Source organism: Schistocerca nitens, chromosome 8 (genome assembly GCF_023898315.1).
Source record: "Schistocerca nitens isolate TAMUIC-IGC-003100 chromosome 8, iqSchNite1.1, whole genome shotgun sequence".
In the NCBI taxonomy this organism is placed as follows: Eukaryota; Metazoa; Arthropoda; class Insecta; order Orthoptera; family Acrididae; genus Schistocerca; species Schistocerca nitens.
The window spans coordinates 447,957,187-447,967,988 of NC_064621.1; positions in this window are offsets into that span (position 1 = coordinate 447,957,187).

Genomic DNA, 10,802 nt, shown 5'->3' on the forward strand with positions numbered 1-10,802 from the left:
TGCATTTGCTCTGATTTCCGTATGTCTGTGTATGTGCTCGTGTCACAGATGGCTCTCAGGATCTGACCCTCCGTCTGGTGAATCCAACTTCGAACGTACAACATATCTTCAGACGTAACGCGTGGTTGTTCCGCCTGCGAGCCCTATACCAGGTGTGATGTGCTGTGGATCTGCCCCTAAAAATCGGTCTGCATATACAGTAAGCACCAGATCCACACTTGAACGCTAATTCGGATGTGGTATATTGTGGATCTATATCCCAATACACTCCGTACATTGTGCATGGCGGGTCCACCTTCAAATCCTATCCTGGACGTGACATATTGTGGATACATATCACAACATCGCTCTGGATGTAACATGCAGTGGATCCACACTCGATTGCTAACTCGGGTCTACTGCGCGTCTTGAAAGCCATCTGAAACACATGCACATACACAGAGGTACAGAAAACACAGCAATGTTACACAGACATGTGACGTCAGTATAAGATTGAGAACCTTTCAGCGAGAGTGAGCAACTATGCAAACATCTCTCTCAGTGCTGGACCCGCAGCTATGTGTCATCGCACCAGCAATGGTGCATATGTGAACACCTGTTTCAGCAGGAATTTATCAGGCGTCATGTATGAAAGAGATGCCGCCGCCTCATCCTTGTGGGACCCGAACTGACACCTGCCCGTGGTTCGGCTGCGTCGTCACTTTGCGGCGTCCACTGGTGCATCCTGACTCCTTACAGCATGTGCGGTCCATGCAGTCCAGTGGACAGAGGACGGCGGGTGGTACGTGCTTCGCGATCGAAAGGTTTTTAACTGTGAATTACGTGTGATGTGTGTTTCATGACGGTATTCTTTGCGCGACTGGAGTAAAAAGAAGGGCGATCGATTTCATTATTTCTTACAAGACCTGTATCTATCCGAACAGCAGACACGATGAACAAGAGAAATCTAGTCCCTGAAAACTGATTTTTTAAATAAATAAGCAACATACCCTTGAATTTAACTTCGTGAGATTCTTCCTTTCCATCACAGAGCCGCCAATTTCAGGTAGGGGAGAGGATGGGGAGAGGGGTGGAAGAGAGGGGAGGAAGAGGAATGAGGCGTTTATCAGAGGGTGTACATTTAATTAAGTAATCAGTCAAATTGATAAGAGTGAGAGGGGCTATTCCAGTACCTCAGACCTGAAAGTGTAGCTGTAGCAGCGAGGGGGAGGGGGTGGGTTGGAGATTTCCTGAGGGTGGAGGGGAAGGGGGAGGTGGGGGAACAATAGGTTAAGGACCTGTCAATCAAAAAGAAGGATCCCTTTAGCAGAACAATAGTTAAGGACATGTCAGTCGAAGGAAAACAATAGGTTAACGATAAATGATGCAAGCAAAAGCAAGGGTAATATTAGTGAACAGCCGATTGTAAATCAACCTGTCTGTTCGAAACCGGTAACGGTGCTATTTGTGTGAATAAATAAGTTTATTAACAGTGATTGCCTGCTGTTTTCTTCGTTGCAAGAATCATCTTGTCTCTCGTACACAGCTACGGTCTCAAGAATGTCGGTTTTTGACAAAATATCAGGAACAAAGTTTTTGATGCAAATGCGATTAATACTGACGCATTGGGTTTTATTTGTGATAACAGAAGCACGGAAATACAGCATTAGATTTTTTACTACTAAAACTGTAGTCAACAAAACTCTTTTCTAATGTCAAATATTTTCTTCAGGCTGATATCACAGCAGATGAAGATTTAGGAAACTCATAACAAAAGCTGCGTTAGAAGAAATTATTTACTGAGGTTTCGTTGCAAAACGATGGACTGGTACCTGCATCAACGTTAAGAAGACAAAAGTGACTACAGAACTTCAAAGTTCAAAGCGCAGTACAGCTAACGGCAACATACAAGCCTTAATTATGAAAACTTGGCCGATAGCAACTTTGGAATTCGAGAGAGTGGCACAGCTTGGCACAAAATCCATGAGCCGTCTAGTAACACATGTTTGAAATGCTGCATGATTTATCATCTGAATCAAGTCTAGGTTCATGCACCACGGTACCGAGAACATAATACAACTAAAAACGCGGTTGGTGAAAAAATTGACACTTACAGCCAAACCTTCTGATGTCAAACACTCAGATCGATACGAAACATTGTGTGTCGATAGAGTGTCAACAAAGACTCCGATTGCGTTCGTTCTGTGTGCTGCCGTAAAGTAGAACGGGCATAAACATTAATTGAAAGTAACACCAGAACTATGGAGCACAGGAAAAGCATAGCTATGAGTAACTAATATATATAGTTTTCGTGTGGAAGTTGGTAGAGCGTTAGATCGTCGTATCAAGGGTCCTGGGTTAATATCACAATGATCACAATTTTTTAGCTGTGTTATTTGTGAATGTGTCATATAGGACTATTAATAGTTCTGCACGTGTGATGCAATTTTTTCTTTATTGTACTGTTCCGAGCGTTTATATTTATTCTGTGAAACTACAGATGCAGTTGCTGCTTCATCACGAATGGTGTCTGTTCCGTCGCACATGTCCGACAGAACACCAGATCTATCTATCCACATGCACTCTATAGGTTTGCTACTTTTAACTAACGACGCGAAAGCAGATTGCCGTCAGCACATTGCTACAAACTCCGAAAAGTCCTTTTACTTCTCAGAAACATATTCTCCCGTATCACGGTTTCACGCATAAACAGTTAAAACAAATTGTCATCAGTGGAGTTTCAAGGCGGAACCTTTGACACAACGACCTCATGTTCTACCAAGTCAGCCACGTGAAACCTACGATATCATCACTCACAGATATGCCTTTCCTATGTTCCATAGTTCTGGTGCTACTTTTAATTACCGTTTAAGCATTTTCTATTGGACGACGGCACACAGCTCGAACTAAATCGTGTTTTCATTGATTATCTACATACAACGTTTGGTACCGATCTGAGAGTCCGACATCTGGAGGTTTCGGTGTTCGAACGATCTTCATATGGTCCAAGCGATGGTCCTCTGCAGTACTCACTCGCGTGTTGCTTATTGATATCGATAGATGCTGACAACTATTACTCGTAAAAGTACCTGCTTTCAGACGAAACAACGTTCCACGTTGCTGGAAAAAATGAATAGCTACAGAGTTACGATTAGGGCTCCGAAAAGCCCCGAATCTTAATATTTGGTGTGGTATAATGCGTGATCGGGTGATGAGCACGTCGTAGAACAATTCCTACTACATCAAATCGAGAAGATGCAGCTGTTAATCATCTTCCATCCAGTTGGTGCGCCCACACATTGAAATTTGAACCTGTGGGGATGTGCTGAAGGACACACTCTTTGAGGGGTGGATAGGTCATGATGTTCCCATAGCACGGCCCACGCAGTTTACCTATGTCACATCCTTAGACATATTCATGTGTGATGGAGGAAAGTGACGCACTGATTAGCACACTGAAGTCGCATTTGGGAGGACGACGATTCAAATCTGGGTCTGCCCATCCAGATTTAAGTTCTCCATGACTTACCCAAATCGCTCCATGCAAATGCTGGGATGGTTCCTTGGCACGGCCGATTTCCGTCATCGTCGTTATAACAATCCGGGCTGTGCTCCATCTCTAACGACCACGTTTGCCGATGGGGCGTTAAACAAGCCTCTTCCTTCTTTCCTTCCTGCTTTTTGTGGGATTACGTGTAGGATCACAACACCAGTCAATGATAATGCTACCTTTCGTGTACGAATCAATGAAGCCAACAGAACTGTTGACGCTGCTTTCATAACCTTAGGAAACTTAATAACTTTAACTGCATGTCAGATCAGAAAATGCCAATAAATACGACTAGAAGCGGACATTGGATTTCATGTGCATGGAACAAACGGGCGACAAACGGGGTGATATAAGGAGTTCAAAGGCAACTGAAAACTGCTTGCTTCTCAGCGGCTGACGAGACACAGTTGACAGTTAGCGAAGGCGACGAGGGCAAGGTCAAAGCCGTTGGTGGTAACCTTCAGTGCACTTAATAGAGAAATTTCTAGTGGAAGTTGGAATAACAGTCAAACATTAAGACGATCCCATCACGAGGAAAGATACCAACAGAATATTTCCTGTAAGGGGTTCATTATGTAAGAGGTTTACTGTTCACTACCCTACTGGAGCAAATGTAATTTCGATGTATTGCTCATGCGCTGCCTGCGATATAAAACATCTCTGCTGCAATAGAATCGCAGGTCAGAGCAGTGTCGGCAGCAGTAATAATCGCTCGCTCCTACAGAGCAGTCGCAATAGTTCGTTGTTATGGAACAGTCACAATAGCTCACCGCTACATTACAGTTGCTAGCCATGTGAGAGCAATAGCAGTCGCCGCTGGTGCAGCGCAGTTCATTGCCATGTAGTGTGAGGTAAACTTTATTATTCTTCATCGCCATGCGCGTACTTAAATTAGTTGCCTGAGATGTTAATATGATTTTGTTTCAATCTTTTTGTGATTTGTCAGCAGTAATTAAGTCAGACTTGTAACGTTCAATTTTTGATGTGATGGTTTGCAGAAATGTTTTCAATAATAAGGTTTTTCAGAACATAATTTTTTACCAGTCATTTACTTGAATTTAAATATTTTACAGATTTTCTCAGATCATAGTCATGTGTTGTTTAATAATCAGAGGACCAGGTATGCAGTTGTGTCAACGAGCAAAGTCAGTTTTTTTCTAATAATGCAGATCTCAGACAAATGTTCAGTGGTAGTGGATAGGCCAGCATTGCACTCAGCTGTGCCATTTAGGAGCAGATATTTTTCAGTTTATTCAGGTTTATTTCACAGGGCCTTGACGTAGTGCTGCTTACGTCCAAAATTTATCAGCTACAATTGTCAGTCAATTTTGTAACCAGAAATTTTTATATACCGGATGGTTTCATCCCCACATGTATTGTAGAGGGCCATGTGCACCCAGAATCAATGAAGAACTGAATAAAAGTTCAGACATCTCAATAAACAAATGTGTTGGTTTGAACAATAAATAAAGTAACTGAAAGTAACAGCTTGTTACTACAGCAGGTCAGTCCTGCCAACTCTGCGTGAATTACCAATCTGACCACCCATCCCAACCAAGGAGAGCTTTATCTCATCTCTGCAGTAAAGGCTGACAAACAAGGTAACTAAACTCATATTGTCGTTAACGTCCTGACTGCAGCACGCAGATAACACCGAAGAAAACATAAAAATACCTGTGCTGGGACGCGTCACTGCAATATTTACCCATTTATGGGCAGAACGTGAATATCGCCTTGATGTTTTATGAGTGACGAGTGGAGCATACATTGAAATTTCGGCACAACTGAAAAATATTTTACGGCCAACTAAACGTTTTACAACAAACAGCAATGTTCTATTCCTAGTACATTCGAAGTTATGACTTTTTGAAACAATAGTTGGGTTTATGGGCACCTTTTACACAATTTACGATCCCCTACAGTCTTTGCGGTTTTGTCCATAAAGTCTTGTGACAGTGTATATGACGCGTGTGGAGCATTAGTTACAGTCAGATGATGAACTTCAGGACGAATGAAGTTACCCATTAAATAATTTCTCGCGGATACGTGGACTCTTTGTTGGTCTGAGCCTTGCGACTAATGGCAACTCTACACCGCACCTGAATTTGCCAGACCCTGAGCGGTCGGAGCACTTTGCATCATTAAACGCTCCCAGGTAGAACGGAGACTTGTGACTGGAATATACTTGCCAACCGGGGGGATAGGAGGGACCGCGGGACGGGAGGGCAGTCGTAAATCTCGCCGATGGCTGCAGAGAAACTCGACGGCGGCAGTGCGCGTAAAAATCGAGTGGGACGACGGCGGAGGCGGTCGGCGTGGGAGTGAACCGCGCTTCTCGCGCGAGACGCCGAGTTTTACAGCCGCAGGCCGCGCCCAAGTTACCGCCGCTGCGCTGCCGCCCCCCACACTCCTTAACGCCCGAGGGTCTCCAGGGAGACACAGGGATGTGGACGGATCGCTCAGGATTACGAGGGCGGCGAGGCCACGGGTCGCTTCCAAGTCCACCAAGTACGGCCACACTGCCCCGTCGCTCACCAACCTGGACCCTCTATGTTATAATCTGGAGACGTTATTTCCAAGTCATTATTGAACAGTCCCACTCTTCCCACTGTTTAATAACTACAGGACTATAAAAAACTTTAAGCCTTAAAGCCGATAAGAATATACAGGGTGAGTCACTAACTATTACCACCTAGAAGAACTGCGAAAGTATGATACTAGCTGAAACTTTTGTGGGACAAATGTTGCATGGAACAATGGGGGCCATAATATGACGTTGGTTTTTTGTTGCTATGTGGGGTCACACAGAGATTGCGTTTTTTTAAAAGGGTACTTATTTTATGATATCGGCTATCGAGACGAATCCAATGATGTTAACAGTAAGGTCTTTGAAAGTCAACAAAGGTCAAAAAGGTGGCATGATTGTCCATTTACAGAAAGTGTTAGAAGTGATGACCATTGGTATCAATGCAGTGCTGCAATCTTCTTATCATGGACTGAGACCCCTCATCAATTCGGCACTTATCGAAGCACATGCTCTGTTACTAGAGGTAAAGGTGGATAAATGGGTCCCCACTTTGTTTTTTTTTTATATAACACCTTTTATTTTTAGTATAATCACCTGAAATTAACATAAAGCATTTCTCTAGTATGTCCTGCAAATAGTTACGACTTGTTTTGGTTCAACTTTTTAATAGTTAAAACAAAATTTTATTTTTCCTGATAGTCTGCATTTTGCTGCGTCAAGAATTTGTGCTGATAATATGGGCCCCAAGGTAGTTTGAAATAAAAAGAAACAAAAATTTGAAAAAAATAATTTTATTTAATTTTTGTGTATAATGAAAGAAAGATTCACTCTGAACGTTGTTAATTAGTCTACTGGTGGGATGATTTTCACAGCCTATGCCTAGTCTATTCACCATAGTCACACACATAAGCATCTTTTTACACGTTACAAGTGATTCTCTTTCAGCTGCAGATAATGCACCAATTTGCCTTTTTCCCCTCAGGCCGATGACACGAGAAATTTTTCTTTGATCGACACTAAGACCTGACTCGTCTGCCGGCTGGGGTGGTCGAGCGGTTCTAGGCACTTCAGTCCGGAACAGCGCTGCTGCTACGGTCGCAGGTTCGAATCCTGCCTCGGGCATGGATGTGTGTGATGTCCTTAGGTTAGTTAGGTTTAAGTAGTTCTAAGTTCTAGGGGACTGATGACCTCAGCAGTTAAGTCCCATAGTGCTCAGAGCCATTTTTTGACTCGTCTACATTAAAAACTCTGTCTGCAGGATATTTGTAGTTACTGAACGCAGCTTCAAGTAAACTGAAGAAATTGTCGACAGTTTGTTTATTAAACTCATTAGCACGTAAAATCGAAGTTCCGGATGACTTCAGTTCGACCAGAAACTTTGCCCTTTACAAATGGATGAGGGATTTTATTTCTTGTTCAAAGCTGGTTGGCCATGCGCCTGACGTCATTTCTGGTAAGGCTGTAGAATTTGGATTCCATAACGAGAAGATATTTAACCAGTTCGTTCTCAAGTCCCTGTGGTAAAACCGGTGGACGGCCCAGTTTAATATTAACTATTTCTTCGACCGGTTTATCGATTCGTGAAAGCCTTTGGAGCGTAGAACAAGGGACAGAGTACACTTTAACCGCTTTTTTCAACACCATTTTTTTCTCTTTAATAGCTACAATAGCATTTGACATATTTTATTTGTCCCACGATTGCGGTTTCGATTTTTTTGGTGGTACAAGATGTCTTCGACGCATCTGAAACATAAAGAGTAGCAATATTTGTAAATGGTCCCATAAAATCTGATTGATTTTACGGGGCCCATGATACCAACAGCACAAGGGGCCCATATATCCACCCTCGACATCTTGGGAAAAACGATTTTGCCTACGGTTAGTTTGGTTCGCAACAGACGTTAATTAATGTAAAACGGCATCCCAACAACAAGCCAAATACGTACCTTACCTTAGTTTTAGTAATAACATGTTAGAAATTTGAGTTTTATTCAAAGAAACACTAACCTTTCAAACTTTTGATGACAGCGAAAAAATTCACAGCACAACTACTCACAAACCATGACAGATACTACGTCTGCACACTCTACAGTGAAGTTTGGCAACTATTTTTAGTAGTTCATGTGCTCTCCGCTAGAATTCATGGCTGTACTTCCAAATATGTAGGGGGCCCATAATACCAGCAGGGGCCCATTTTTCCACCTTTGCCTCTACTATCACGTATATCGTGCATATTCGTCGAATATGGCGTATCTATCTAGCGTGCCATTGACAGTTAAACACCATTCGACGGTTTCGCAATAGGAACGGTAAGAATGGTATCGTCGAATTAAGCGAATGTGAATGATGTATTCCTTCTAAAAACAAGTCGATATGCTTCTCATTTACGGAGAACGCCAACGAAATTCAGTGAGAGCTAGAGACTTAAACGCCGAAAGATATCCTCAACTTACTCACCCTATACGCCGTTTATTTAAATATTTGTATGATAAATTAAGAACAACTGAATCATGAACATATCGGATACGTATCTGGAAAAAGAAAGTTACTAACGAGGAAACGGAAATTGGTACTCTTGCCACTGTGGTTCGAGATCCTTGCCTTAGTTCGTGTCAAATCGTAAGGGAATCTGACATGAGCCAGAGTAGTGTTGTTCGTGTTCTGCATCACCTTGAATATCATCCTTATCATATCAGTCTCCACCAAGTATTAACTGGTAGTGATTGTATGCGTCGCATTGAATTCTGCCGATGGGCTCAATTTCAGATTCAGAAGCGTGCCACATTTATTGATTTGATTTTATTTACTGACGAGGCTACATTCCTGAACCATGGAAATGTTAATTTGCATAACCTACATTATTGGGCAACTGAAAATCCATGTCGGCTGCGGCAAGTTGCACACCAAAAACCGTGGTCGGTGATTGCATGGTGTGGGATTCTGGAGGACAGAATTATAGGCCTCTATTTCATCGAAGGAAATCTTAATGGTAGGAAGTACACCACATTCCTGCAAGAAACAATAGTTCTGTTATTGGAAGAAATACCTTTAGGAACAAGGAACAGAATGTGGTATCAACACGATGGGTGTCCGGCACATTTTTCGCTGATGGCTAGAAATGAGTTGCAGAGATAACTCCAAAATCGTTGGCATGGACGCGGAGGAGATGTGTCATGGCCGGTTTGTTCGTCAGACTTGACGCCTCTGGATTTTTCTTGTGGGGATTCGTAAAAGATATTGTTTATAAAGACGTTCCAACTACACCTGAAGGTATGCGAGTGAGAATTGTCAGGGCATTTGCTTCGATAAGTGTCCATGCGGTAAGGAATACCAATCAATCCATGATTAGAGGTTTGCCGCACTGCATTGGTACCAATGGTCACCACTTCGAATACCTTCTGTAAATGGACATTCATGCCACCATTGTGACCTTCATTGACATTCAAAGACCTTACTGTTACACGTCATAGAATTCGTCTGGGTAGCCGCTATCAGAAAATAATTCCCAAACTATAGCATCCCGTTTAAAAAACAAAGTTGACCTTCATTTCTCTGACGCGACCCCACCTAGCAACAAAAAACCAACGTCATATTATGGCCTCCTATATCCCATGCAACTTTTGTCCCACAAACTTTTTAAGTCCTTTCATACTTTCGGAGTTATTCTAGGTGACAATAGTTAATGAGTCACCCCGTATACAGGGTGGTCCATTGAAACTCGTCTAGCTTGAAGGGGGAAACCAGATGGCGCTATGGTTGGCCCGCTAGATGGCGCTGTCATAGGTCAAAGGATGTCAAATGCGTTTTTTTAAAATAGGAACCCCCATTTTCATTACATATTCGTGTAGTACGTAAAGAAATATGAATGTTTTAGTTGGACCACGTTTTTCGCTTTGTGATAGATGGCGCTGTAATAGTCACAAACGTATAAGTACGTGGTATCACGTATCATTCCGTCAGTGCGGACGGTATTTGCTTCGTGATGCATTACCCGTGTTAAAACGGACCGTTTACCAATTGCGGAAAAGGTCGATATCGTGTTGATCTTTGGCTGTTGTGATCAAAATGCTCAACGGGCGTGTGCTATGTATGCTGCTAGGTATCCTGGACTACATCTTCCAAGTGTCCGGACCGTTCGCCGCATAGTTACGTTATTTAAGGAAACTGGAAGTGTTCAGCCACATGTGGAACGTCAACCACGAACTGCAACAAATGATTATGCCCAAGTAGGTGTTTTAGCTGCTGTCGCGGCTAATCCACACATCAGTAGCAGACAAATTGCGCGAGAATCGGGAATCTCAAAAACGCCAGGAATTGCATAGCGACGACTTTGAACGTCGTGTACAGTTCTGGCACTGGGCACAAGAGAAATTACGGGACGATGACAGATTTTTTTGCACGCGTTCTATTTAGCGACGAAGCGTTATTCAGCAACAGCGGTAACGTAAATCGGCATAAAAATGGTTCAAATGGCTCTGAGCGCTATGGGACTTAACATCTGTGGTCATTAGTCCCCTAGAACTTAGAACTACTTAAACCTAACCAACCTAAGGACATCACACACATCCATGCCCGAGGCAGGATTCGAACCTGCGACCGTAGCGGTCACGCGGTTCCAGACTGGAGCGCCTAGAACCGCACTGCCACACCGGCCGGCAAATCGGCATAATATGCACTATTGGGCAACGGAAAATCCACGATGGCTGCGACAAGTGGAACATCAGCGACCTTGGCGGGCTAATCTGT